The 23,440-nt window shown below is 38.6% G+C and overlaps 1 protein-coding gene across 1 annotated transcript in view; it reads left to right on the top strand.

The window, feature by feature from the left end:
• Positions 1-21,845, top strand: part of LOC109267983 (uncharacterized) — a 74,987-nt gene extending 53,142 nt beyond the window's left edge. Inside the window, exon 4 of the transcript XR_008420693.1 lies at positions 19,521-21,845. The gene's annotated coding sequence lies outside the window, so the exon portion shown is untranslated. The remainder of the gene's footprint in view (positions 1-19,520) is intronic.
• Positions 21,846-23,440: the final 1,595 nt, after the last annotated feature.

The raw sequence follows: 23,440 nt of genomic DNA, 5'->3' as shown, positions 1-23,440 counted from the left end.
AATCCCCTGCCAGTAAAGAATACTCTACCAGGAAATACTGTCCCTCAAAATTTAAGAAGAGATAAAGAGTTTTCTAGACAAACAAAAGTTAAAGGAGTTTATTACCACCAAACTGACCCTATGAGAAATGTTAAAGGGACTTTTTAAAGCTGAACAAAAGGGTGCAAAGTAGTAACAGAAAACCACAGGAAAGTATAAATCTCACTGGTAAATGTAAATATGTAGTTCAATACAGAATAATCTAATGTTGGTGGTGGGTGAATCACTTAAAATACTAGTGTGAAGGTCAAAAGACAAAAGTAGTAAAAAACGTAACTACAATAGTTTGTTAGGAATATACAGGATAAAAAGATGTAAAATGTGGCATCAAAGACATAAAACATGGTGGTGGGGAAATAATAACTTGTTCAACACTTTAGAATGTGTTCAAACTTAAATTGTCATCAACTTAAAATGGACTGTAATAAATATATGATGTTTTATGTAAGACTCATGGCAACCATAAAGCAAAAACCTATAGTAGGTATACAAAAGTTAAAGAGACAGTAATCTAAGCATCCCAATACAGTAAATCATCAAATCATGAGGAAAGAGAGCAAGAGGGGCACCTGGATGGCTCAGTGAGTTAAGAGTCTGACTTCGGCTCAGGTCATGATCTCACTGTTTGTGAGTTCGGGCCCCATGTCAAGTTCTGTGCAAACAGCTCAGAGCCTGGAGCCTGCTACTGATTCTGCAACTCCTTCTCTCTCTGCCCCTCCCCCACTCCCTTGCACACACACCGTCTCTCTCAAAAATAAATACACATTTTTTTTTAAAAAGAAAGAGAGCAAGAGAGAAAGAAAGTGGCTGAGTGAATAAAAAAAGAGACTAATCTATATATTTCCTACAAGGAACTCACTTCAGATTAAGGACACACACAGACTGAAAGTAAAGGGATGGAAAAAGATATTCCATGCAAATGGAAAAGAAAGCTGGGGTATCTATCATTTTATCAGATAAAATGTGCATTAAGACAAATATTATAAAGCAAATATTAAAAGACCTAAAGGAAGAAATAGATAATACAGTAACAGTAGGTGGCTTTAATAACAACACTTTCAACAATAGATATATCATCTAGACAAAAAACCAATATGGAAAAATCAGTCTTAAATAACACATTAGACTGCAGGGACCTAACAGATACATACAGAACATTCCATTCAAAAGTAACAGAATACACATTCTTCTCAAGGAAACATGGAAAATTCTCCAAGATAGATTATATGTTAGGGCACGAAATAAGTCTTAATAAATTTAAGAAAATTGATATCATATCAAGCATTTCTTCTGACCACAAGAGTATGAAGCTAAAGACCAATTAATGGAAGAAAACTGGAAAATTTAGAAATATGTGGTGATTAATAACATGCTACTGAATAATCAATGGATCAAAGAAAAAAATCAAAAGAAATCAAAAGAAATTTAAAAATACCTTGAGACAAGTGAAAATGGAAGTAGAACATGCCAGAACTTATGAGATGCAGCACAAGCAGTTCTAAGAAGGAAGTTTACTGCAATAAATCCTTACACCAGAAACAAGAAAAATCTCAAATACTTACATCTGAGGAATTAGAAAAGAGAAGAACAAATGAAGATCAAATTTAGTAGAAGGAATGGAATTACAAAGATTAATGTAGAAACAAATGAAATAGAGACTAAAAGGTCAAAAGAAAAGATCAGTGAAACTAAAGCTTTTTAAAAATTGTTTATATACGGGGTGCCTGGGTGGCTCAGTCAGTTAAGTGTACGACTTTTGATTTCAGCTCAGGTCATGATCTCATGGTTGGTGAGTTCAAGCCCTGCATCAGGCTCTGTGCTGACAACACATAGCCTACTTGGGATTCTCTCTCTGCCCCTCCCCTGCTTGCTCTCTCTCCCTCTCAAAATAAATAAACATTTTAAAAAATCCTTAAAGTTATTTATTTTTATTTTTATTTTTAGAGGGAAAGAGAGAGAATCTCAAGCAGGCTCCCTGTTCACTGCAGAGCCTGATGTGGGGCTCAATCCCATGACACTGGGATCATGACCTGAGTCGAAATTAAGAGCCAGACACTCAGTTGAGCCACCCAGATGCCCTTAGAGTTGTTAAAAAATTTTTTTTGAAAAATTGACAAATCTTTCGCTAGACTCACCAAGAAAAAGAGAGAATTCAAATAAATAAAATCAGAAATGAAAAGTGAAACATTAAACTGATACCACAGAACTACAAAGGATCATAAGAGACTATTATAAACAATCATATGTCACAAAATGGACAACCGAGAAGAAACATAAATTACTGATAACATACAACTGCCAAGACTGAATCACAAAGAGATAGAAAATCTGAAAGACTAATAATTTGAAGGGAGATTGAATCAGTAAAAAAAACTTTTTAAGAAAAAAAAAAAAGTCCAGGAAAAATGACTATCCAGATGAATTCTACCAAACATTTAAAGAAAAACTATTACCAATCTTTCTCAAATTCTTCCAAAACCAGACAAAGATGCCCTAAGAAAAGAAAATTAGAAGCCAATACCCCTGATTAACATAGATGCAGAAATCCTTAAAAAAAAAAATTAGCAAACCATATTCAACAATACATTTAAGGATAATACACTACAATCAAGTGGGATTTACTTCAGGGATACAAGGATTATTCAACAACTACAAATTAATTGATATGTTACACTACCTTAAGAAAGTAAAAGATAAAAATCTTATAGCAATATGTGCAGAAAGGCATTTGATAAAATTTAACATCCATATGTGATTAAAAACTCTCAGCAAAGTGGGTATAGAAAGAACATACCTAAACATAATAGAGGCTATATATGACAAGCATACAGTTAACATCATACTCAAAAGTGAGAAGCTGAAAACTTTCCTTCTCTTCTCAGGAGCAAGACAAGGATGTTTGCTTTCACTATTTGTATTCAACATAGGCATGCATAGATAGATATTCAGACAGATAAATGATAGGTGGATAGATGATAGATGGATGGATGGATAGATAGATGGATAGATAGATAGGATAATGGCATCCAAAAAGAGAAGAAGTAAAATTATCTATGTTTGCAGATATGGTCTTATATGCAGAAAATCATGAAGTTTCTACCAAAAAAACCTGTTAGAACTAATAAATAAATTCAGCAAATTAGCGGTATACAAAGTCAACATGCAAAATATCACTTGTATTTCTATATGCTAACAATGAGCAATTTGAAAAGAGAATTAAGAAAACAATTCCATTTATAATACAAACAAAAATAATAAAATACTTAGGAATTAACTTAACCGAAGAGATGAAAGACATACAATTCACAACATGGCTGAAAGAAATGAATGAAGACATAAATAAATAGAAACAGATCCCAAGTTCAAGACTATATTGTTAACATGTCAAACTAAAAAAGAAAAAAACTAAGAAACTCATCTACAGATTCAGTGAAATCTCTATTAACATTCCAATGACATTTTTTGCAGAAATAGAAAAACCTATCCTAAAATTCATATGGAATCTCAAGAGATCTTGCATAGCCAATACAATCCTGAAAAAGATGTCAGAGGACTCACACTTCCTGATTGCAAAAGTTACTACAAAGCTACAGTAATTAAAACAGTATGGTATTGGCATAAAGGCAGACATATAAACTAATGTAATGGAATAGAGATTACAGAAATAAACCCTTACGTATATGGTCAAATGATTTTTGACAAAGGTGCCAAGACCATTCAATGGGGAAAGGATGGTCTTTTCAACAAATTTTGTTGGGAAAACTGGATATCCCCATTCAAAATAATGAAGTTGGATCCTTTCCTAACACCATACACAAAAATTAATGCAAAATGAATCTAAAACCCAAATGTAAGGCTTAAAACTATAAAACTCTGAGAAGAAAAGAGGGAAAGGCTTTAAAACATTAGATTTGTCAATAATTTTTTGGATATGACAAAAGGCATAGGTAATTAAAAAACAAAACAGACAAAACTGACTTCATGAAAATGAAAAAAATAGTACATCAGAAGACACTGACAGTAGAATAAAAAGGCAACCCATGAAATAGGAGACAAAATTTATGAATCATTTATATAATAAGAAATTCATATCCAGAATATATAGAGAACTCTTAAACTCAGCAAACAACAGAGCAAACAACTAAAAACAATGGGCAAAGGACTTTCATAGGTATTTCTGAATGTCCAGTAAACACATAGATACACTAATCATTAGGAAAATGCAAATGAAAACTGTAATGAGATATATCCCTACACCCACTAGGATGGCTACTATCAAAACAAAACCCCAAAACAACAAATGTTGGCAAGAATATAGAGAAGTTGGAGCCCTGATCCCTGTTATTAGTAATGTAAAATGGTACAGTTGCTGTGAAAAACACTGTGGCATTTCATAAAAAAATTAAAAATAGAGTTATCATAGAAGCAATTCTCCTTCTGGATGTATAGTCAAAAACATTGACAGCAGGGCCTCAAATATTTGTACACCCATGTTCACAGCAGCATTATTCACAATAGCTAAATTGGAGAAGTAACCTAAGTTTCCACTGATGGATGAATGGATAAGCAACGTGTGGTACATACGTATAATGGAATATTATTCAGCCTTAAAAAGGAAGAAAATTCTGCAATATACTACAACATGGATGTACTTGACGGCATTATTCCAAGTGAAATAGCCAGTCACAAGAAGACAAATAATGCTGTATAGTTTCACTATAGTGAATGCATTCACTATATGCATTACTTAGAGTAGTCAAAATCATGAAGACAGAAAGCATAATGATGGTTGCCTGAGGTGGCAAAAATGGGGGAGTTATCGTTTAATGGTTATACAACTTCAGCTTTACGATAGGAAATGAGTCATGGGATTGGATGGTGGTGAGGGTTGCACAATGTGAATGTATTTAATACTGCTAACTGTGCACTTGAAAATGGTTAAGATGGTAAATTTTATGTTATATGTATTTTGCTACAATAAAAAAAATTAAATGCGGCATTAGTTCTTTTCTCCACTGTACGTAGCACATTCATTTTGACACCTAAAATAAACTCAATATTTCTGTGCAAATAGCTAAGATGAATAGTGTAATAAACAGAAAGAAATTGTTTTTATTAGAAAACATTCCGGCCTGTAGCAAGTGTTGAAAAATAAATTCCATTACAGCTTCTTTAAGAAAGCAAATGTAATTTCAGGAAAAGAAGGAGCATCTAATAACCTCAACTAAAGTAACATGACATCTGCACTACTGAATGTCTCTTTGTGTAAGGATCCTAACATGGTCAAAACTCCCACAAACAAAAATCCACCATCACCATCAATGGCAACAAGTACTGGATTTATTAATTTAATCCTGGATTCTTCAAGGACAGTGATTTGATATGAGGGTTGCTCATTGGATTATGAACCAATGGTCAAATCCATATGGAATGCAAATAATGATGCATAGCTTTAGTTTGTTTTTTTTGAATAATATTTAATACAAGCTATGTCAGCAGTCTCTTAAACTAAGCAGGAAAATATCCCAGCTGAGTGGGCCATATTTCGCCAATCAGAACCTTGACTCATACAGCCTCCCAGCAGGTGCTTCCATATTGGTAGCATGAGGCAGTAGAACAGATTAAATATGATTTAAAGAAAGAAAACAAATACCCCATCCCAAAGAAAATATCAGTGAAATAAAAATGAAAACAAATACATGGAAAAAATTTATGTATTAAATAAATTATCAGTGAGTATAAATAGCTCAATGCATTTTTCTCTGGTAAGTAATTTCTGAGATAAGGGGCACCTGGGTGGCTCAGGTGGTTAAGGGCCCAACTTCAGCTCAGGTCATGATCTCATGGTTTGTGAGTCTGAGCCCCCCATTGAGCTCTTTGCTGTCAGCACAGAATCTGCTTCGGATCCTCTGTCTCCCGCTCTCTGCCTCAACCCCTCTTGCACACATGTGCTCACACTCTTTCTCTCTCAAAAAAAAAAATTAAAAAAATTTTAAAGTAATTTCTGAGACAAAATTTATCAATAGTTATAAAATTGTCAATAAAATAGGTGCAGGATGTGGAGAAAAAAAGATTAATTATGCTTACATGGGCAAACAGTGTGGCATGGAGTTGTTTAAGAATGTTAGTGTTGGGGCGCTTGGGTGGTTCGGTCAGTTGGGCGGCCGAGCTCGGGTCCTGATCTTGCGGTCTGTGAGTTCAGGCCCGAGTCGGGGTCTGTGCTGACAGCTCAAATCCTGGAGCCTGCTTCCGATTCTGTGTCTCCCTCTCTCTCTCTCTCTCTGCCCCTTCCCTGCTTGCTCTCTGTCTCTCTCAAAAATAATAAACATTAAAAAAAAAAAAAAAAAAGAGTATGAGTGTTAATGTGAGCCACCTGGGTGGAAAATAGAAATGAAACTACATCTGTTTTAGGCCTACAAAGACAAGAAGATCTCACTGTCACATGAAGACAAAGTGCCAGACTCTGGTGGCCTGAGAATCTATATGCCAAAGAGGTCTATGGCCCCTTCTAAGGGAAACTGCCATTTTGGAGAAGACAGCCTACCTGATATTGGATTCTGACCTTCCGCGGAAGATGTGTAAACTTGCTGAATTGCCCTCTGCCTAGAGGGAAGGGCTGAGTCCCAGGGGTCACAGGTGGGTTCCTCTCAGCCTCTAAACACTTGTGGGCATAAGACGCCAGCACCTGACTAGGCAAGCCCCACCTTCGGTGAGAGATTCGAAGTTGACTCTTCTGGATCCAGACATGCACTAGGACAACATCAGGTCACTTTTAAGACAATGCTGTGTTACAGTTTGATTTGTCTTCTACTGAATACACCACTTCCCATTATCCTGCAGGACAAATTACTGATGCCTGAGATATCTTCACACAAAAGTTTTCAAACAGTCTACACTTACAAATTAATGGGTTAAGCTATACATGTCTGAGAGAATAGGTTAATGTATTGACACTAGATTGAAATCACTGTTATATAAGTACACTGATAGACGAATGCATCAGCTTTTATCTGCTACTGAATTATATAAACATGGTTTTAACGCTGGGAAAAAAAAAAGAGTTTTCAAAGGATTAGCAGTCCTTGGTCTGGCAGTCAAAAATGAACCGTGCCAATCTGATTTCTACTCAAGGGATGTCAAATTTGAGACTCTGAAAATCTGACAGCTTCTCTGGGAAATAGGACTAAGGTTTATTTATCCTTGGGGGCTGAAGTGGCAATTTTTAGACACTTGCAAGAGTAGAAATCAGAGAAAACTGGGGCAGGGAGGACAGAGTCACAGAAGAAAGCAAATAAAGGCAAGGGAATCCTTAAGAGAAGGGAGAGAGAGCAACACTGGTTTCTGTCTTCCCAATTTACTTCTCTATGCTCTAGGAGTTCCATACGCGTTTCCTTTTTACCTCTGCCTGTGTGATTTATTAGCCACCACCCCCCCTCCCCCCCCCCCCGTCCTTTACATGCTCAGTGTGAATAGGCCTCTCTTGCTATGAGTAGGGTTTTCAAACAAATATGCTCACACAGATTGGGTTTGGGTCTTAGGAATTTATTTTTAGCCCCCAAAGATCCAGGTAATCAAGGCAAGAATTTCAGCAAGATCGCTCATTAGCTTAGGAATATTCTCCCACACACCAAAGTAACATTTGCACCTTGTGCAACTTGGAGTTACTTGAGAATCACTGAAGTTGCAAATGTTTAACTCCTGAGCACCAAGACAGCAACATGTTTGTGTGTGCGTATGTGCATGTGCGTGTATGTATATATGTTCTATACTCGGTGTTATGTTACGGTAATCACTGGTGATACGATGATGATCCATTCGGATTTTTTATTTCTTGAACTGTTGATAATAAGCATGTACTATTCTTATATTTTCCAAAACAACTGTTATGTTCTTCAAGAAAAAAGTAGGTGGGCCTTAACGGGCAAATCTATATGATTAATTAATATGGATTGACTAAGAAAATGTGTCCCTGTAACTTAATTTAAAATGTGTCCAGGATTTTACTCTGAAGTTGCATACAATGTCACATGACAGCTTTGTCTATGTGTATGTTATCCTGGAGAGAATGTTGGGAGAGCTGGAACAGAAGAGACAAGCAGTAGCCAGGAGCAGACTTCTCAGAGGACTCCTCTCGCGCATTCCCTCCTATTGTGGAAAAAAAGATAAATGTACAGGCAGAAGATGTCCACCTGCTGGCTCGGTTTCCTCCAGCTAGCACCTTTTTAAACATTTGTGCTGAAATGTTATGTATCACAGTTAGCGTAAAATAATGAGAAGTACCATCAAGGGAAATTTTTCCTGACCTTGGCGATCAGGAATTCTCTATGAATTCCATGCTTGACGATTTACTAAGAATAGTGAAAATAGCATGCTCCCTCCTGCCTCTCACTCCGGGTTGTTTATCCTGGAAAAATTCCCTCTACATCTTTTGTTATGCTTTGTAAATCAAGTCCAGAGGAAAATAATATTATAAGATATTTTATTCTTACATCTGACTTTCTTGGCTCAAACTCAGTGGCAGACCCAGAGCAGATGTCCTGTTGGGCCCCACGGCAGTGGCTTATAACTGTCTGTGAAGCCTTACACCCTGGCTTAGGAGGATGACCATTGTTTTCACGGTATGATTTTGGATGGAGAAAACCCCACTAGCTACTATTTCATATTAAATTTTCAAGCAACTTGAAGTTTTATGTTACCTTTTTTTCTTGCCCACTAAGAAATGACAACAGAACGAAGAGGAATGAACCTTCCCTCGCCTTGGTAACAAAACCAATAATTGTTGGAACCTCAGCCATCCCTCTTGTCATCTTGTTTCCTGGTAAAGCAAAAAGAAATGGAGCTGGGTTTGTGGGTCTAAGATCCACAAACTATTCTTATTGCATTCTTAGCCAGCATTCTTAGATACATGTCTGCTGATTATGGGTTCCTGAAATTTGCTGCCTGCACTGCTTGGAACCAGAGTCTGCCACCTGCTGGCTGTGCTGAGTAACAGCCTCTTTCCCCACTAGGGCCCTCCCATTGTGACACACTGCTGGCCTTAGCAAAATACCGGTATCAGAAGACTCCAGCACTTTCTCCATTCCATACCACCTGATCGGAGCCCTGTTCAGCTGCCACACGCAGGCTGAGTCACGATGGCTCTCTTTCTCTCAGAAATATTGTTTATTTTAGAATTCTGAAGAGTACAGCGAATGTAATTCTTGTATCACATTACCTAATGCTGTAGAGTCAGTTGTTTCCCAGTGGCCAGAGGGGACCAAGTATGGTTTCCTCAGCTTGCCAAGTGCTGGCCAATCTGTTTATTCCACTGTTGTGGCCATGCTTGCTGCCCTGCCATTACTGTATGTTCGTTCATCTGAGCAATTTTGATCCATATTGGCTGAAAAAAGGCATTCAAGTAATGTTGCTGTAGGTGCCTACAGGTGCAAATGCCAGGGCCACTTGAAATGCCAGTTGGAATGTAAGTTTCATGCATCTTTAAGAATTACTGGAATAACAAGTTGGCATCGAATCATAAATATAGAATTGCTGGAAGGTAGCCTTTTTAAAAAAGTAGAGTTGACACACAGTGTTACTTTAGTTTCAGGTATACAACATAGTGATTCAACAACTCTATACCCTCAGCTCAGCACAAGAAAGTTGTTTAACTTTTGAGGGGGATTCTTATACACCATGCCACTGGGGAAGAAGAGACCGGCAATTGTGTGAATAGGAACTGGAACAAGCTGTGGAGTGATGTCATGACTGAAGGGGATTTCAAGCAAAGAAGATATTGGGGATGTACTTATACCCTAGAGACCAATTTAGGGAGCACTCTCGCCTCCAGAAAAACAGCCCCTGGCTTGAGAGGATGTTGTCTGTAGTCAGAGCACATCTATTGTTTTTTTCTGAAATGCCAGGTATGCCACATCACCTCTCCCGGTTTAGCAGGGCTCTGTGCCCTGTGGCAGCCATTTTAGATATTCTTTTTTTTTTTTAACTTTATTCATGTTTTTTGAGAGAGACAGAGACAGTGTGAGTGGGTGAGGGGCAGAGAGAGAGAATCCCAAGCTGTCTCCATGCTGTCAGCCCAGAGCCGTCGCAGGGTTCAAACCCATGAACCATGAGATCATGACCTGAGCCAAAACCAAGAGTCTGATGCTTAACTGACTGACCCACCCAGGTGTGCCCATTTTAGATATTCTTCAGACCAATAAACTCCTTCTCTTCCTCTCTCTTTCTCTCTCTCTCTCTTTCATGCTTCTATAAAAAGATTTTGAAAAATTCCTCCTTACCTTTAGGTTGCTATCTAGTATTTTTCAGTCTGGGTTTAAATAGTTGTAAAGGAAGTGATTCTTTACATATTGTAAATATTGTCTTATGAACCTGACTCTTTGATCCATGAATCAAATAGGTGTGTTGATCTTCCAATTACATGGTATCTTTTTGTTATTTATTAATAACTTAATTAGACTGTAACCAAAGAATGATATTAATCTCTGACATTTGTTAAGATTTTATTTCTGGCTTTGTATGCAGTCATTTTTCTTAAAGGTTCCAATGTGATTGAAAAGAGTGTATTTTTAGGTAAACCCATGGAGACAGAAAGTAGATTAGTAGTTACCAGCGGCTGTGGGAAGGGAGGAGTTAAGAATGAAAGCTAATAGTTATAGGGCTTCTGTTGGGGGTTATAAAAAGGTTCTGGAATTAGATAGTGGTGACGGTTGCACAATTTTGTAAATATACTAAAAATTACTGAATTATATACCTTAAAAGGATGAATTTTATGGTATGTGAATTATTTCTCTTAAATTAAAAATGCATTTTCTTTAATTATAGATGCAAGCTTGTTAATTATGTTTCAAATCATCCATAACCTGATTTTATGTCTTCTTGATTTACCAAATACATTGAAATTCACGATAAAATTGTTATACACTCACAAAAGAAACTTAATTGATTACTCTTGGAGAATACCAGTGAATCAAGCCATTTTTTTGAAAAGTGGTACATTGAAAAGTGATATGTAAGAAAAAGAATCAAACATTTAACCTTCCCTTCTCTTATGAACTATACCAGTGGGTAACTAGATAGAAGAGGTAGTTTCTTTTTGTGGATGTACTTTGGCTAACAGATGAAGAAGGAAAGACTGAGTTAGAGTATAACCTTTTCACAATCACTTATGAATTAAGAGATCTAGGATTTGAATATTTGAACCGTAATGGCAGATAAATGGAGAGAGAGAGAGAAAGAGAAAGAAAGGTCAATACACCTCCTTCTTGAAGTAGACAGCACCACCTGTGAAGTTTTTAGAAAAGTGGATCAATACCTCATTATCAATTTGCAGCAAATACGGAGGGTGGAGAAATATGTTAAATGACACCTCAGGGATTCAATGAGAACAATCCATACTATGGTAAACTCAATTGGACAAAAGATTTGGTTTTTCATTTTTTAAAATTATTTTTAATGTTTTGTTTATTCTTGAGAGAGAGAGAGCGAGAGAGAGCACAACACAAGTGGGGAAGGGGCAGAGCGAGAGACGGACACAGAATCAGAAGCAGGCCCCAGGTTCAGAGCTGTCAGCACAGAGCCTGACGCGAGGCTCGAGCTCACAAACTCCAAGATCATGACCTGAGCCGAAGTCAGATGCTTTACTGACTGAGCCACCCAGGTACCCCAAGATTTGGTTTTTTCAACAAGCAAGTGCAAGGAAAAAATACAAAAGGGGGCCTTATAGATTTAAGAGATATATCAAACAATCTGAATATGCAGGCCTTATTTGGATTCCAATTCAAATAAACCAATAATACATTTATGACATTTATTTAAAAAAATTTTTTTTTTAATGTTTACTTATTTTTGACAGAGAGAGAGACAGAGCATGAGCAGGGGAGGGGCAGAGAGAGAGGGAGACTCAGAATCTAAACCAAGCTCCAGGCTCTGAGCTGTCAGCACAGAGCCCAACGCGGGGCTCAAACACAGACCACGAGATCATGACCTGAGCTGAAGTCGGACGCTCAACCGACTGAGCCACCCAGGCGTCCCACATTTATGACATTTATAAGATCACTGGACATTTGAACATGGACTGGGTATTTGATGCTACTGAAGAAATTAATTATTTCTTAGGTATAAAATTTGTAATGTGGTTATGTTTAAAAAGAGTTCTTATCTTTCAGAAATTTATGCTAAACCATTTCAGGATGAAATGTATAGGACTAGGATTTGCTTTAAAATAATGTGAGAGAGGGGAAAGTGGGTGATGAAATAAGATCAGCCATAAGTTGATAATTGTAGCTGATTGATGGATTCACAGGGGTTCACGATATTATTATCTCTACTTTGTATATGTTTAAACTTTTAAATAATATTAAAAAATAAAAATAGAAAAATATTTTGTATGTAGGAGTCTTACAACGAATCTCTGGCCTGATCTTAAGTAACCTTCATTCCTCTATTTCTCTATTATAAAAAGAAAAATAATGTTTTACACCCACATGTCACTTATCATTGCAGTGAATCATAAAAATTATTCCTGTGATAATGGCCTGGAAGAGCTCTGTGCCATCTGGAGCAGGCCAGGCAAGTGTTTTCTATACTTAACTCAGGCTTTTCTAAGGAGTGACTAAAGACGGCATCCTAGGGACTGCAATTTGCTGTAGATCTTTAGGTTGGAGTCCAGATCAGATGTGGTGCAGGCCTCTGAAGGCCCTGCCCATGTCTGCTTTCCCGGGGGACAGTTAATCCTGCTCCTCATGTCCCTGCCCCACTACCTTCCCAGCAACACCAGATAGAGTTGAGACCTGGAAGGATAACTTGTTGGTGACACTTCTTACCCCAGAGTTTCAACCAGTTTCTAAACTTTCAAAGGGCTAGGCCTGGGGGGTATAGTCAGTCCCGTTGAAAGAGTGACCACATTAGCACAGCACCACTTTCTTTTTTTTTAATTATATATATATTTTTAATGTTTTTTTTAAATTTATTTTTGACAGAGAGAGACAGAGCATGAGTGGGGGAGGGGCAGAGAGAGAGGGAGACACAGACTCTGAAGCAGGCTCCAGGCTCTGAGCTGTCAGCACAGAGCCCAACACAGAGCTCAAACTCACAGACCGCGAGATCATGACCTGAGCCAAAGTCGGTTGCTCAACTGACTGAGCCACCCAGACGACCCAGTACAGCACCACTCTCAATCAACATCTCTCTCTCTTTCTCCCTCCCTTCCTCCTCTCTTCCTCTCTCTCTCAATTGTATTCACACTTCTCCAAAGTCTTCCTCATAATCTATGATATTGGCATGATGAAATATAACTTTTAATACTTTCCTGCTTTCTCAAAAATCAGTTGGCCATACATTTGTGGGTCCAATTCTGAGTTCTCTATTCTATTCCATTGGTCTATGTGTCTGTTTTTGTGCCAATACCATGCTGTCTTGATGATGACAACTTTGTAGTCGAGGCTAAAGTCTGGGATTGTTATGCCTCCTGCTTTGGTTTTCTTTTTCAACATTACTTTGGCTATTCGGGGTCTTTTGTGGTTCCATACAAATTTTAGGATTGCTTGTTCTAGCTTCGAGAAGAATACCGGTGCAATTTTGATTGGGATTGCACTGAATGTGTAGATTGCTTTGGGTTCTTACCTCATACACAAAAATAAACTCAAAATGGATGAAAGACCTAAATGTAAGACAGGAAACCATCAAAACCCTAGAGGAGAAAGCAGGCAACATCTTTGACCTCAGCTGCAGCAATTTCTTACCCGACACATCTCCAAAGACAAGGGAATTAAAAGCAAAAAATGAACACACTATTGGGGGCCTCATCAAGATAAAAATCTTCTGCACTGCAAAGGAAACAATCAACAAAACTAAAAGGCAACTGACGGAATGGGAAAAGATATTTGCAAATGACATAACGGATAAAGGGCTAGTATCCAAAATGTATAAAGAACTCACCAAACTCCACACCCCAAAAACAAATAATCCAGGGAAGAAATGGGCAGAAAATATGAATAGACACTTTTCCAAAGAAGACATCCAGATCGCCAACAGACACATGAAACGATGCTCGTCACTCATCATCAGAGAAATACAAATCAAAGCCGCACTGAGATACCACCTCACACCGGTCAGAGTGGCTAAAATGAACAAATCAGGAGACTATAGATGCTGGCGAGGATGTGGAGAAATGGGAGCCTTCTTGCACTGTTGGTGGGAATGCAAACTGGTGCAGCTGCTCTGGAAAACAGTGCGGAGGTTCCTCAAAAAATTAAAAATAGAACTACCCTATGATGCAGCAATAGCACTGCTAGGAATTTATCCAAAGGATACAGGAGTGCTGATTCATAGGGCACATGCACCTCAGTGTTTATAGCAGCACTTCCAACAATAGCCAAATTATGGAAAGAGCCTAAATGTCCATCAACTGGCGAATGGATAAAGAAGATGTGGTTTACATATACAATGGAATACTAGTTGGCAATGAGAAAGAATGAAATCATTTTATTTGCAGCAATGTGGATGGAACTGGAGGGTATTATGCTAAGTGGAATAATTCAGTCAGAGAAAGACAGATATCATATGTTTTCACTCATATATGGATCTTGAGAAACTTAACAGAAGACCATAGGGGAAGGAAAGGCAAAGAGAAAATTGTTACAGACAGAGAGGGAGGGAGGCAAACCATAAGAGACTCTCAAATACAGAGAACAAACTGAGGGTTGATGGGGGGTGGAGGAGAGGGGAAAGTGGGTGATGGGCATTTAGGAAGGCACTTGTTGGGATGAGCACTAGGTGTTGTATGGAAGCCAATTTGACAATAAATTATATTTAAAAAAACAAGAAATACAACTTTTAAAAAGATGCCATTGCCTGAGTGTCTCTTTCCCTTGTTCCACTTCTGACTTAAGTGGAATCAATTCAGATTGCTGGTTCCAAGTGTCTGACAAGACCGCTGAGTGTTTGAAGGACAGCCCCTCTTGACTTACTGGGAACCCATCCTTAGGATCAGAATGAATGGGAGGTCTAGATGAGAAGTAAGGGGTTTTGGTTTTTCTCTAGGATTAAAGAGTAGGGGGTAAGGAGGAAAGCTATAGGTGAGACAGATCTCTTTGACCCTCATCATGCTTGTATAAGTTCAGCTCCAGCTTTATTATGGGAAAATAGATGCCCTGAGAAGAGAGGTCCCAGGAATGAAAGGATGCTCAGGAGGAGTTGTGTGAGGATGTCAGCTGGCTCTCAAATTTGGAACTGTCATTCCCTCCCTGGGTCTCAACAACCTAAGGAGAAGACCATTGTTGATGACCTGTCTTCAGTATAAAGAGTAAATGAGCCATAATCGGCAACTTTATTGCCAGGAGGACACGATGTTTATTCAGCTACTTCAAATTGTCTCTGGGACTAGAAAGAACCTATTAACCAAGTGAATAAATATATTTAAAATGTTTCTGTTAGGAAGCTAAAGGTCAAATTCGGACCGCTCCATACTAGGGTTTTCAGATTTAATAATAAAAGTACATGATATGGGGGTACCTGGGTGGCTCAGTCAGTTGAGTGTCCAACTTCGGCTCAGGTCATGATCTCATGGTTCGTGGGTTTGAGTCCCACATCCGGCTCTGTGCTGACAGCTCAGAGCCTGGAGCCTGCTTTGGATTCTGTGTCTCCTTCTCTCTCTGCCCCTCCCCCGCTCATGCTTTGTCTCACTCTGTTTCTCAAAAATAAATAAATGTAAAAAAAAATTTTTAAAAATACATGATGTCCAGTCAAATTTGAGTTTCATATAAACCATGCATAAATTTTTAATCTGAGTATGCTTTGTGCAATATTTGAAACATAATTATACTAAAAACTGATTTGTTGCTTGTCTGGTATTTAAAATTAACTGAATATCCTGTGTTTTATTTGGCAACACTACTCCATACACAACTTCTCAGTTTTTTCAACTTTTTAATTAAATTGTGACCAAGAGCCAGAAGACGCCGTATCAGAGCACAATTTTGGGGTTGATGAAAAGGGATGGGAGACATTCCTGGTTAATAATGAAGGAGAACAAGCTGCATTTTTCTTCTTAGTAGTTTCTTAAACTAGGTTTCCAGATTGACCTATTACACCTCCACTTTGTACATGTTGCTAGCTTGCCCCATTTTACCAATTTATTTCATCCCTGGAGACAGAGTGAGCAATGTCTACAATGTAAGGAGTTCCCAGTCGCTTACAGAATGGTGTCAGCACCATAGAGCTGGCTGTTAAGTTCTACTGAAATGCTATGAAACCTGCACTAAGTGTTCATAAAGGAGAAAAACAGCGGCACTTCAGGGAGGCCTGGGGGGGGGGGTCCATTCGCTAACGTGATGTAGAGGCTCACCTGGAATCATCAGCTCGTGGGTACAATGGTGTCATGTGACACCAGGTTGGGAAGCTATTTGAACTGTTCTGCTGCAGAAGCAGGGAGATAATCTATCTGCCCTGATATCCGGGAGCACCTGCTGCCATTTTCACAGTCGTGCTATAAAAGGGGTGGATCAGACCTTCAATCTCCGTGTCTGGACCTTGGCTGGTTACGGTGGTGACTTCAAGTCCCTGTTTGAAAGGAAGTGACATACCAGTCAGAAATGCACTGGGGAAGTGTGGACATATTTGAAATGTAGGAAAGATCAGCACAGAATGCAGAACCCAGGTGATTAAAGAGAAAGGTCATTTGAAAGATTGCTGTTGGGGCCAGATTTCCCTTTCTTGGAAAACAGGGTTTCTAGGAGCCCGGACTGGAAGATGCTGTTACCTTGTCTCTCCCTCTCCTCAAATTCACTGTTCCTAACCTCAAATTAGTTATACCTTCCCACCAAAGTCAGTTATCACCCTGAAGTCTCTACATGAATGGTCCCATATTTACATGAACAAATGTTTTGGTAAAACACTAAACACGTCCTGGTGGTGTTATCTGCTGCTTCAGCAGAGGCCATCCTGGAGTAGTCCCTCCTCTCTTATCAAGCAAGTCTTCAGGTCTTGAGGCATCAACCTCAACAGAGTCTCTCAAACTCACCTGCTGCACATTTTCACTCTCTTAGTTGAGAACCTTATTTTGGCTGCGTCTTATGTTTTCTGAGTATATTATGATCCTTAGGCTGCATATTTTAACATTTGCTTCTTCTTCCTTCCTTTGTCTTTGCCCAGTTTATTTTAACCAAGCCTTTAAAACTTAATTCAATCTTAAGTGTCTTTGAGAAGCCCTCTTTCTCCAATTATGTCCAGTTGCTTGCCTGTGTGTGCCCAACTCATGTGAGCATAACTAACGGAGTATTTGACCCAGTGCATAACAATCATTAATGTATTTGTCAGTCTCTTTTCCTAGATGCTAGGCTCCTGGAAGACAGGGGCCTTATTTTATTTTTCTTTGTATTCCTTGGAGGAGAGGAGCATTGTAAACTCCACACACCCAAAATGGAACATTGTGTCTTTTCTTTCAAATTTGGTCTTTTTTAATATATTTTTTAATCAGTTGTTGGCTATGACATCCACCAGTAGCTTAAATTATAGTCATCTCCATCCACTTTCAAGTCCATCATTATGTTCTTTTGATTCCAGCTACAAGATATATCTTGAATCTCTTCACCTCCCTTGTGACCACTCTGGTCTAAACTAAGGGTTCTTGACCGTGGGTGATTTTGCTCCCACAGGACATTTGACAATGTGTGGATACATTTTTGATTGTCATGAGTGGGGGAAGGTGCTACTGGCATCTAGCGGGTAGAGGCCAGGAATGCTGCTAAACATCCTGTAAAACACAGGACAGCCCCACAATAAAGAAGTATCTGATGTAGAGTATCAGAAGTGCTGCTGATGAGAAACTCAGCTCTAAGCCAGCATTTCTTACTTACCCCCGTGAGTCAGCACAATACCCGACTCACTGCATCTGTCCTTCCACACCTTTGACCTTTCTTCACATGACAGCACATGGACCGTTATAAATGCTAATTTGATCATGTCATCATCCTGCTTGAAATCCTAGTGGCTTTTCTGTACTTTTAGGGATAAATTGCAAAATTCTTAACATGGTTCACCAGCCCCGGTGGTGTAACCTTTGCCAAGGTCCCTGGTGCCACCCATGCCTCTCTCCCCTCACTGCCTATGCGCTATGTGTGCTGGCTACTGGCCTTTCTCAATCCCTTGAAATCAGGGGATTCTTCCCTCCTTAGATCCTTGGCACTTTCTATTTTCTTTGCCCAGAAGTCTCTCCCTTTTCCCTTACTTCACTTCCCCTAAATCCTCCAACTCCTGTAGATTTCAGCTCAAATATGATCTCAACTGAGAGGCCTTTCCTTAGTTCCCAGACAAGCTGTTGGGAGCTCAATGCTTGGGAGCACCTAGGTTGGAAAGCATGCTGCATTTTCATTTTGCAGTACTAATAATTAATGGTAGCTAACTAGTTGTGCAATTGTTGAAACTCTGGCTCTTCTGCTAATACATAAGCTCCAAGGGCAAGGACTACATCCCCAAAGCCTAGTGTGGTGTTTGTACCTTGTAGGCCTGCAAATGAATATTAGTCAAGGATGAAACCCCTGGTAGCTACCTACCGTGGTTCCTGGTGCCTAGTAGGCACACACTACATACTTGATGAATTACTGACTACATACATGTCTTTGAATATAAATGCTCTCCTTCTTGACTAGGAGAGATCTTAGAAGTCTGTGTGCAGTTCTTGCCCCAGTAATTCAGGTCAAAGACATGCTCTTTTGAAAGGTGTCCCTTCATTTTACTTCAGTTTCAAGTTTATTTATAATGACAAGTAAAAGTGCTAAAACCACTTACTACCAGATTGCAGCTGGTGATCCTCTAAGACTCTGACTTCAGAAAGTAAATTTAGATACTCCCTGACTCATAAGAAATAATTGCAGTTCTCATTGAACAGAAGGTGTGGAAAAGACAATTACCTTTGGGCAAGTTGGCTGGCCCGAGCCCGTGTTCTCACCTGTGAAATGAGGGTAATAACAGCACCTCCCACACAGTGTTGTTGTGTGAACTGAACTAACAGTTCAGTGTCTGGCACCTGGTGGGTGCCATGTAGGCATTTGCCATTACTCTCAACTCACATTTTGGATCTTCATTCTCATTTGGGGATTACCAACCTCAGACTTAGGAAGGTTTTACCTGGAAGGAGGAAACTGAGTCCAGGGTGAATGATGAAACTAAATCAGGGATCACACAGTCTGCACAGAAAGGGGGCAGGAGGCGAATATAAAGGGGTAAGTGGGCCTGGTGGGGATGGGCAAACTAGAAATACAGGCTGTCCCAGGATACTTGGCATCCCTTGTGGAAATTGGAAAATCAGAACTTCCAAATTTTCAAGAGAGCTGAAATCCTCATTTTATGCAACATCTTCAATGTTCAACATTGGCAACTAAAAGTTTTAAAACCTTATTTGAACTAAACAAAATACAGCTGTGGTTTGGATGCAGCCAATGTCTGCTAGTTGGTGATCTCTACTGAGAGATTATCTGGTTGCTCTATAGGTCTGGACCAAAAGAACTTCAGACAGCAAGCAGCTGAATTCACCAATGATGAACAGTAGTCTTTCAAAATCACATAAATTTTGGAGTACGTAAGAAGAACAAAAATGAACAAGTGTTTCCTTTTTCCCCAAAAGGAAAAAGGCACATCCTACATACTATAGACTGTAGTCTTGTGGAAAAGTTTAGCAAACAAATCACTTGTCTATATTTGTACAAGCTAGAGGTAACTAAATTTGACAGTGGATCCAATTAATTAAAAACTATCCTGAAGTAACTTCATTTCCTTTTTTGATCCAGTTATAAGATTGAAAGAATGGTCAACAACACTACTGAAATTCAACAAGACACTTAATCTTTTTTGTTTGTTTGTTTCATTATTCCTTTGACTAAGAGGGAAATACAGGTTAAATGATGATGCAATTAGGTATAGGTGTTGAGCACTGATGCCTGATGCCTATTTATTTAAAGACAAATCTTCCTATTTAAGGCCTAAGTAACAATAAGAAAAAATTACAGGGGAAATCGTTCTCAATGAAATCAGATTTTAGAAATAAATGGAGAAAACTACGTAGGAAGGGAAATCAACCTGAGGAGGATGAGAGTGGTGTGGCTGGGACTGTGAATTGTGACCATGTCCCAGCTGGGGCTTCTACTCTTTCACTGAGGTCTTCAATAATGGCATGCATGTCTCATTTTCTGGCTTCTGCCTTCTCTGTTGCTTACAGCTGCCTCCTGCTAGATTCATCCCTAGCACTGGTCCCTCTCGGCCCAGACTCCAAACTAATCCTGTCCAACAAACTTATTAGCAAGCTGTCACCCCTAGATTCAGATCAAGAAATGCTGTCCCTGTGCCCCCATAACCTTGCCCAGCAGAAGCTCTTCTTAGCCCCTGTTTGACAGGACTGGGTTTCCATTGTGTTTCCTGTCCTATTTTTGCTAATTCCTCTTCCAGGGATCAAGCTTTCTCTTTGCAGATTTTAAATAATTGTAGCCCTTGGGAGAGCTCTCCTGGACCTCAGCTCCTTTTCTGTCAGATTCTCAGTTTCTTCCATCATAACTCCCCAGAATAAGATTTCATTATATGTTTTTGAAAATATGAGGGTCATCGGTGACCAAATTCATGGCTAAATTGGTCATGTCTTTGGCTTGTGTACCTGGCTTACTCCTCCAAGTACAGCATTCCTCTGCTTACACTGCCTTCTACCCTTCTGATAAAATTCATTTCAGGTCCTGGCTTCTTCATTGACCTAAGCTACTCTGGGATGCTATAAGGAAGATCATGTCTTGTATCCCAATCCTCGGATATGACTAACAGCAGGCATGGTGCTCACACTTGTAGGTTACAGTGAACTGTGGGACAAAATCAGGATTCAGAAAAATTTCAACAAGTAGAAGTTAACAGGAAATGTCCTGATCTGGATCAACACACCCATTCGCTCCAGTGAAGAATGAGAAATATGTAGCTTTGTGGCATCTCCTGTTAAGAGGACTTTTGGATTTTTAGTGCATTTTATTAAAAAGTTATCTCAGTGTGAGTCATTAGTTTGTGAAGTGACTGCCAAAAAAAGCTTAGAATGAGCTCAGAATGCATTAATACAAGTATAGAAGTTGGAAGTGGAAAGTGATAGCCCCACTTTGTGCTGTGCTGGTTAGCCACACCTGGAAGCTACATGTTCAGGGAACTATAAATAATTTTGGACATAGAAGTAAGATTCAGGATGGTGATGAGATGAAAAGATTTCCAAAATGAGAATTTATTGAGGAGCTAGAGAATGATTGGCCTTCAGGAGAGGTTGGGGGCTAGAAAATGTTTTCAAATGTAATGAAGAGCTATTACATGGGAAACTTGTTTGTATGATCCTAAGGAGTTGACACTAGGGCAATTGAGTGGGATATTTAAACAAAAACTTTCCAAAAGTCAAACTGGCTCTCACATAAAAAAAGGCTGTTTTGCAATTAGAGGACATCTCTGCCACTGGAGGTTATTTAAGCACAGATCAGATGACCACTTGGTCAGGATATGGTAGAGAAAAGTCAAACATCAGGGGGCTTTGCAGTTATGTGACCTTTACAGGTCCTTCCAAATTCAGGCATTCTGTGATTCTAGGTATGTCTTTTAAAAACAGATCTCCATTTGAAGAGTAGGAACTTCTGCTTAATGAATATCAACTCTACAAAGATATTTCAAATAAATTACCTCATTTATTATGCACAACAATCCCATGGGATGGATATTGTTATTTTAATTTTCAGAGGAGGATATTATGGTTACAGAGATTAAATATTTTCTTTCAGATCACACCTATAAGAAAGGTGGGATCTAGGGTGAGCCTAGATCCTTGTCCTATGAAAGGATTCAGTTCATTAAAACTTCTAAGACTTTGAAGTCTTATGAAGGTAGTTCTGTGGACTTTTACCTTGAAATATGCTATGAAGGAAAGAGACCTATCCTGGAATGCAAGAGACTTGGTATTTAGAGCCAATTCTGCCAAAAACATGGTTCACCACCTGGTCTTGGTTTCCTTGATAGTAAAATTGGGGTATTGAGTAGATGATCTCAAAGGCTCTGTCTAGATTTAACATTTTACAGTTTTAAAATGGTTAGTTAAGATAATTAAATTGAAATGCACATCTTTATTTTCCCAAAATACTTTGTAAGGTTTGAACACGGTTCTCCTATATCCTTAACCATATGGAGTCTTGATACTGTAGAACTTGACCCCTAGACCACATTCTCCAAGACTCCCATTTCCTTTCTAAGCCAGCTTATGATAACAAACACAGCAAAGATTATCCAAGACAGTTGTGTTCACCGACATCCCATGTGTTCCTTTCCCAGCCTTCCTTGTAGTTATATTCGAGCTTATATTTCCAGCTCAGGCTGAAGGTCTATGAAGAGAGACATGGTCAAAAGTAGGCACGTCTCTTCCATGTCTCTCTTCTGCCTTGGCTGAGCTGGTAGCATCACGATAAGGAAAGTCTAGATCCCTGAGTCCGTGGATAGAAACGTTACCAAATGCTTTCAATATTGAGTGGGTGACATACAACATTTACTGAGACAAGTCACTGAAGTTTTTAGATTTTATTTGTTACCACAGCTTAGTATGACAGATGCATATACTTTGCATTGATTCCCAGAAATGTAAATAAACAAAATGTACCAATTAAAAGGCAAAGGTTTTCAGATTGGATTTAAAGCGCTGACCTAACTGCTGGATATAAAGAACCCAAGTTAAATATAAAGGCACATGTAGAGTAAAAGAATAGAAAGAGATTAGCCTAACTACCCCTAACCACATGAATGCAGGGGTAGTTATGTTATTACCAAAATAATTGTCTGAAATACGTCAGAGGAAAAAATAATACTAGGAATAAAGAAATTCATTTCATGATGATAAAATATAATTCAACAAGAGGACATAACAATCCTAATGTTCGTATTTCTAAACATTATAACAGATAACAGAGCTTCAAAGTACTTGCAGAAAAATCTGATAACACAGGAAGAATAAACAAACAAATCCATAATTATATCCAGAGATTTCAACAGCACTCTTCCAATAATAAATAGAACAAAGAGAAAAAAGTCAGTATAGAAGACTTGAATAGCACAATTATTCAATTTGACCTAATCAACAATCATATATATCTCTATGCAACAACAGCAGAATATACATTATTTTCAAGTGCACTCAGAATGTTTGGCAGAAAGTATTAATATAGTATTAAAATCCAAATTATATAAAATATGTTATTTTTTTAAAAATATTTTTAATGTTTTTATTTATTGTTGAGAGAGCGTGAGTGGGGGAGGGGCAGAGAGAGAGGGAGACATAGAATCTGAAGCAGGCTCCAGGCTCTGAGCTGTCAGCACAGAGCCTGATGTGGAGCTCGAACTCATGAACTGTGAGATCATGACC

This window comes from Panthera pardus, unplaced genomic scaffold (genome assembly GCF_024362965.1).
Source record: "Panthera pardus isolate Hobbes unplaced genomic scaffold, ASM2436296v1 HiC_scaffold_8, whole genome shotgun sequence".
NCBI lineage: Eukaryota > Metazoa > Chordata > Mammalia > Carnivora > Felidae > Panthera > Panthera pardus.
Note: the sequence above shows the minus strand (reverse complement) of the source record. Positions and strands in the feature narration are given on the sequence as shown.